An 8089-nucleotide genomic window follows, 5' to 3' on the forward strand; every position below is an offset into this window, starting at 1 on the left:
ATATATATATATATATATATATATGTATATATATATATATATATATATATATATATATATATATATATATATATATATATATATATACATGCAGTATGAAACAAAGATATTTATGACCAGGGTCGATATTAATTCCCCATTTTAGAGACTCAGTTAGGAACATATCTGTAAATATGCTAAATATATTCAGCAATGTAAAATTTTCAATGCCAAATGATGAACGCTTGTTCTGCATTTAACCATATTCTTCTCTTTCTAAGTAAGACTGAACCTCATTTAACCTATTATGAGAACACCCATCTATCTAATCACATATCTATCTATTTCTTAAAAGCCCCAAATGGAATATCACCAATCATGCATAATATCAATTCTCAACAACATGTTAATTCAACATGAAAAGAATCTCCTGATGACAGAACGATGCAAACATGTTAACATCATACGAACGATTCTTAGTTGCGTCAGGGACCTTCAAATTTCAAGTAATTCCCCTTTGCATACGAAGAAATCATTACCGTGACTCGAGTGTCGTCCATCGTCAACTACAAATGTTGACGAACCTTAAACCTGAACTGAAATTCATTTTTTTTCTTTCTTCAATAGACAATTTTTCTTTATAAGTTTCGAAATTTTGGGTGATTTAAAGTATCGTTGTTTTGAGGTGAACTTTATAATCTATCTATCTAACTATCTATCTATCTATATATCTATCTATATATATACACATATATATATATATATATATATATATATATATATATATATATATATATATATATATATACGCAAAAGCCAGTAGGAAATAATAAAAAGCTTTAGTACCAAGCGCTTTCGTGCATTTTAATACACTTCTTCAGGGTACAATAAAAAGTGAGACATAGTTGAAGGACGTCAATAAGTAAAATAGGATAAAAACAAAAAACTAAAATTTGTTTTGAACAGCAGAGAAATGATAGAAAAACATAGTCAGCTAACTAGCATTGTCAAACAATCAAACAACCCACAGCCAAAATTTGTACTTGAACGGAAACTGGTCATAAACACATAGAAAAGGTAAACACAAATTATATAATTCTTAATTGTTGAACAATATTGGTCATGATTAAGAATTATATAATTTGTGTTTACCTTTTTTATGTGTTTATGACCAGTTTCCGTTCAAGTACAAATTTTGGCTGTGGGTTGTTTGATTGTTTGACAATGCTAGTTAGCTGACTATGTTTTTCTATCATTTCTCTGCTGTTCAAAACAAATTTTAGTTTTTTGTTTTTATCCTATTTTACTTATTGACGTCCTTCAACTATGTCTCACTTTTTATTGTACCCTGAAGAAGTGTATTAAAATGCACGAAAGCGCTTGGTACTAAAGCTTTTTATTATTTCCTACTGGCTTTTGCGTATACCAAGTCACGTGATCCTTGTGGCAGTAAAGCATATATATATATATACATACTGTATATATATATATATATATATATATATATATATATATATATATATATATATATATATATATATATATTAAAAAACATACACATATACGTGTGCGTGTATACATATATATATATATATATATATATATATATATATATATATATATATATATATATATATATATATATATATATATATATATATATATATTTATATATATACAGTATATATATATATATATATATATATATATATATATCTATATATATATATATATATATATATATATATATATATATATATATATATATATATATATGTATATATATATATATATATATATATATATATATATACATATATATATATATTTATATATACATATATATATATATATATATATATATATATATATATATATATATATATATTTATATATATACATATATATAATATATATATATATATATATATATATATATATATATATATATATATATATATATATATATATTTATATATACATATATATAATATATATATATATATATATATATATATATATATATATATATATATATATATATATATTTTTGGGCTCAAGCCATGTCGTCCTGATGGAAGTTCCTATAGGGTAGCTTCCTAGGGTATATTACAACTACGGCGATATTCCCAGAGAATTTACCTTAAGGTACCAGAATTCTAACTCCTGGAGCGAGTATCCCTCGTGAAAGGGATATCGCGACATATCAGAGGACGTATTCTAGACACGTCACATGGCAATCTACATCCTGGACAGAGATTTCGTCTCGTAGGAGGTGATTGACGAGATACGAATTCGGGAAAGAAAAAGGGGGAGCCGCTCCCAAGGCTTCCCTATCCCCCGATTCGTATGCGTGCCTGGCGCCAATCCTGGCGCCATCTGTATTCCTTTTTGCGTAGCTTAACAACTCGGTGTTTTTTCCTGTTTTTCTCGCAAATCTTGGATTTATTCGACTTTTCATGGCTTCTTCGTTTTCGTCGGCCTCTGATAAGTTGAGTATAGTGTCTGTTATGTATAAATGTAGGCTCTTGGTAAAATTTTGAGTGATTAATAGGATTAATCTTTGATACAAGAGCCGTAGCCTACCAGAGGTGTCCTGGACACTGTCGCTCGCTAGGTATAAATTAGTTAGTCAGAGCGACATTCCTGGTTGTTTTGCTTTAATAAATTTTAGCTATTTAGCATTACATAGGATTTCCTTTCGTGCTTAGTATTATTTGGCGAAGTATTCGCCATTCTGGCCTACGCTAGGCCATGTAGCCTAGTTGTTTGGTCCTAGTACTTCATGCATGATTTTGGTTTTTCCGAGTGTAATTAAAATTTTATTGAAGCTTTAGGCTATATTTTATACATTTTAGACTGTGTGGAATATTTCCAAGATTGTATACGTATGAGTTTCGGTGAATTAGGTAATCGATTCTCTTGGTGCCTAGGCTAATTGCTTATGGAGCCTTAGTATACTTTATCATACTCCCCGGTTGCTTTCTTTTCTTCGGTGAAGGTATGCAATCCCTTTCCCTCTGTTTAAGCCTTGGGCTTATCCCTAAGTGGTTTTTTCCGAATTTATTTTCGATAAAACTATACTAGGGTGTTACTGTACCTTCCTGTTCCTGTAGTTATGGTTCAAGAGGGACAGAACAACAGAGTTTTTAGTCTGAGTCTGTGTTGTCTGGCTTGGGGCAGAGTCCCCCTCGCTGACCTAACACATACAAAGGGAGCTTAGCTCCCTTAGGTCACTACCGAAGGTTTCTGTAGTTATGATTCCTTCTTTTGTGATCTACCAGACTAGTCCTGTTGCTGTTCTCGGGGGAGGATAAGTTCTTCCCTTGGGAGTAGCAACGCCTTCCTTGCTTTGGTGCTCTGGAAGCTGGCAAGTATTGCTGGCCTTTCCCCTTAGATCTCCCTTAGGCTAAGATAAGTTTCTTGGCTGCGGGTGATCTGTCACTAAAGCAAGGTTGGCAGGACCCTCTTGTCCCTTCCCCCTCTATCTCCGTAATGGCCTAGCCATTACTGTACTGTACCTTGCCGGCCGGCAGAGCTGGCCGGCAGGGGTCTTACTGTACTGTACGTCGTTCTACTTCTGGACCTAGTATAGGTTGGGATGTGGAATTGACTCAGCCCATTGCCGGCCGGCAGAGCTGCTGGCCGGCAAGGGTCTTATGTTTTCGAGTGCTGCCCGGACCTCTCTTGGTCCCTCATCCATGCCTGCCGGCAGAGCCGGACGGCATTGGTCAAGGAAGCCTGAATTAGTTTCTCCCCTTCCTTATATGCACTCTTTCGGTTGCCGGGCTTGGAGGTTGTGTACAGTCTTATCCCGGCATCCATTCTATTTTTCTTCTAGTGCTGTACCTGTCCCGGCTGCCAGCCTATGAGGCCGGCTGCTGGCCTATGAGGCCGACAGCCGGGCAGGTGTAGTCCTCTGGTTCTTTTGCTGCCGGCTGGCATCGGTCTTGTACCTTTGCCGGCCGGCTTATGTCAGTCCTTGTCTGCCGGTCACCAAGAGTGTGGCCGGCAGCTGGGTACTACCTTGTGTAGTTGCTGGCCGGCAGCCATTGCCGGCCAACACTGGCTGTTACCGGCCGGCAGTTGCTGCCGACCGGCACAGGCATTTGAACCAGAGTGCTGCCGCCCTATAGCTGTTAAGTAGTATACTTTAAAGCTAGTTGTGGTGTGTGCCGGCCGGCAAAGGCAGGCCGGCACACATCCCCCTATACTGTACTAGTATTCTTCTGTATAGCATATACAGTAAGAAGAAAACTATAGTAAATGTTTTGGTACAGCACTGTATCTTCTAACACTATAGTGTTTTCTTGCACATCCCATTGCTGTTGCCCTCAGATAGGAAGCTGAGTTCTTCCCTGTCTATTATCCAGGATTTTAAAATCATTGCTTAGGTGTGAGCTCCACCTGTTTCCTCTGGAAACCTTGCATTGGTTACTCTAGAAGAGATAAACCATTTTTGATTTTATTATCTGGAAGGCTGCAACAATGGGTTGTGAGGGAAACACAAGTGTGTGTCTTTCCTTTCTGAATTGTTATGCTATACTATGCATATCCAGTGATACATAGTTCACTTGATACTCATGGAAATTTCTTCTCTTTACAGAAGGACACTCCGAAGTGGGGAAGTGCTTTCTGCAATGTCAGCAGCAAGAACCTCTGCGGACATGAGTTTTGTAGGAGACACGCAGCATATGCTGTCTCCAAGGATGATCTCCGGTATTGGGACCCTCAGGTATGTACTGTGTGCACTAACCTGATTAATGAGACATTTAAATAGCTAGGAAGAAGATTCGTACCTGGGTAAGGGGCTTCCAAAAGAACACTTCTGGCCCTTATCTTCCAAGTGAGAAGACGAGGGCGTATCCTTTCCCTAAGGCATCAGCTGATGCAGTGATTCCCCAGCCTCAAGAGGAGATCCCCTAAGTTCAGATCCAGGTGGATGCTGAAGTCGCGGTCGCGATGCAAGACATCCAGCTAAATGACAGGATGTCTGATGTGGACGGGTGTCAGGAGGAAGACCTCCTGGCAGAAGCCCAGGATGAAGTTCAAGCCCCTCTAAATCGGCCGGTCTCCCAGTAGAGCTGGGACAGGCATTCTCTTCTATTGTTGGATTGATCCAACAAATGCAGAAGGAGAATCAGTAGAAGGCGGCTGCAATGGAACTGCGAATGCAGTGCCTTGCAGAATCACATGGGCCCCAGAAAAAGCTCAATGTGAAAGACCTTCCCTTGTGCTCAGATGCTAACCCATGGAGGTATGCTGAGCACATGCCGATGACGACTGGAAAGATCGTCATCTCGGATAAGCTGGGCTCAGTTCCCCTGGAGGGTGGAATTCTGGCCCAGCAAGGCATCATATCCGGACTGTTATGTCCGGCTGAGGAAGGAACCAGCTTCAAAGGAGGAGACAGAGCCGAAGGAGGTTATAGTGATGGACCATGCTAAGGCTCAAGCTCTACTTTCATCCTCGATGAAAGAGAAGGGCTTCACGAACTCAAAGGTAGCTGCATTGAATAGGAAGCTCCCTTCCTTTGTGTCCTCGCCTACTAGAGCCTTCCCCCTTTTACAGAAAGGGTTTCTGGCTGTACTAAAAGCAATCGAGGCCGGCAAGTCTTGCCCCTCCCTAGAGGAGTGTAAACCCTTGTCGCTGGCCCTGCCTATGGACCACAAAGACTGGAAGGACGTCCATCTTACGTTCTCAGTGGGAAAGTTGGAGGCTGATATTGCCGGACGTCAGTTCGGCAAGGACCTCCCTAAGCTGTCTGACTTTCTTTTGCGAAGTGAGTTCGATACAAAAGAAAGACTGACTGCCTCAATGTCTCTTCAGACTACTCTCGAGACGATGGCAAGTGACCCCAAGGTCCATGAAATGTTCATGGTAGTGGCCAATCCTCATCTGGCCACAGTGACGAAGGACCTTTATGGCTTCGTCAAGGCAAGGAGAGCTTGTAGGGAGTTCGTGTTTACCTCGGCTACGGTGAGGCACGAGCTAAAGAAACTAATCTCCTCCAACATTTGGGGAAAAGACCTTTTTCCCTCCCGACTTGGTCAAAGAAGTTGTTGATAAAGCCGCCTTGGAGAATAGAAACCTTCTCCAGAAGTGGGGCCTGGCTATCAAAAGAAAGTCTTCCCCGGATGAGGGTCCTCAACCAAAGAGGAAGACTATGAGGACTAGGCTACCGTCTCGGCCAGCCAAGCCTCTTAGACAGCAACAGCAACTGCAATTGCCCTTGCCCCCAGTGCCCCAGATCGTGGCACAAACCCCGACCACCTTTCAGTGGGTACCCCAGGCCGAGTCGACACAGTCCACGGCATTCACCCCAGCGTTCGAAGGGCAGTCTACTTCCTTTCGAGCAAAGCCTAGAGGAGCAGCCAGAGGCTCGTCTAGACGCCCCTCAAGGGGAAGGGGATTCAGGGGTGGTCGTGGTCAGGAAGGCAAGACCTCAGGACGGCAGTCCAAGTGAGGTGATACCGGTAGGAGGGAGACTTCTGAAATTTTCGGGATCGGTGGACCTTCGATCCCTGGGCCCACAGCCTACTCAAGAATGGACTGGGCGGGAGCTGGTACAGCACTCCACCCCCGTACCTTCGGTTTTTCCAACACTCCACCCCCGTTATGGAGGAGTACGTTCAAGAACTGTTGGAGAAAAAGGGTGAAGCCCATCAATTTCTAAGGGAGGCTGTTTTGTGTTCCCAAGAAAGACTCGGAAAAGCTCAGAGTCATTCTGGACTTGTCGCCACTTAACAAGTTCATAGTGAATTGCAAATTCAAAATGCTAACACTGCAACACATAAGGACCTTACTGCCAAGAGGGCATATTCCGTCTCTATAGACTTGTCAGACGCCTACTGGCACATTCCAATTAGCCATCGACTCTCCCCCTACCTAGGGTTCAGGCTACAACGAAGACTATACGCCTCCGGAGCCATGCCATTCGGGCTAAACATAGCCCCAAGGAATTTTACGAAGCTTGCGAGCGTAGCTCTCAAACAATTTCGCCTAAAGGGAATTCAGGTAGTAGCCTACCTGGACGACTGGTTGGTGTGGGCAGCATCCGAGACAGAATGCTTGCAAGCTTCCAGTCAAGTGATCCAGTTCCTAGAGTACCTAGGCTTCAAGATCAACAGAAAAAGTCTCGACTTTCTCCATCTCAAAAGTTCCAGTGGCTAAGATCCACTGGGACCTTTTGTCACACCGTTTCTCCACCCAGGCGAAGAAAAGGAAGGAGATAGCGGGTTCTGTCAAGAGACTTCAAGATTCCGAAAGGATATCAAGACACGAGCAGGAGAGAGTACTGCGCTCTCTCCAGTTTGCTTCGGTGACAGACCCAGTGCTAAGAGCACAGCTAAAGGATGCAATCGGTGTTTGGAGAAGTTATGCATCAAACGCGCGAAGAGATCTGAGAAGACCAGCCCCTTCGGCTAAGTACTCTTCTCAGGCCTTGGTCCCAAGCCAGACATCTAAAGAAGTCAGGTTCTTCTTCAGCCACCTCGCCCGTCGGTGACGATTCACTCAGACGCCTCGAAGGAGGGATGGGGAGGTCACTCTCATCGGAAAAAAGTCCAGGGGACTTGGTCCAGGCTATTCAAGACCTTTCTCATAAAACTTTCTAGAAGCTAGGGCAGTGCTCCTTACCTTAAAGAAAGTCTCCCCGCGTCATTCGTTCCACATAAAGTGGTGATAGACAGCGAGGTAGTTGTGAGATACTTGAATCGACAAGGATCGAGGTCACCACCTCTCAACCAGGTGATGTTGGCCGTCTTCCGATTGGCGGAAAAGAAGAAGTGGTACCTGTCGGCAGTTCACCTTCAAGGAGTCCGCAATGTGACAGCGGACGCTCTATCCAGGTTCACACCGATAGAGTCGGAATGGTCCTTAGACGCAGGATCATTCTCCTTCATTCTGAATCAGTCCCAGAACTGCAGATAGACCTCTTTGCGACGAAAGACAACAAGAAGTTGCCCCCGTACGTGCCCCGTACGAGGACCCCTTAGCGGAAGCAGTGGACGCGATGTCCCTCGACTGGAACAGATGGTCCAAGATTTATCTGTTCCCTCCTCACAACCTTCTGTTGAGGGTCCTCAACAAACTGAGATCCTTCAAAGGG

Source organism: Palaemon carinicauda, chromosome 14, assembly GCF_036898095.1.
Source record: "Palaemon carinicauda isolate YSFRI2023 chromosome 14, ASM3689809v2, whole genome shotgun sequence".
Taxonomy (NCBI): Eukaryota; Metazoa; Arthropoda; class Malacostraca; order Decapoda; family Palaemonidae; genus Palaemon; species Palaemon carinicauda.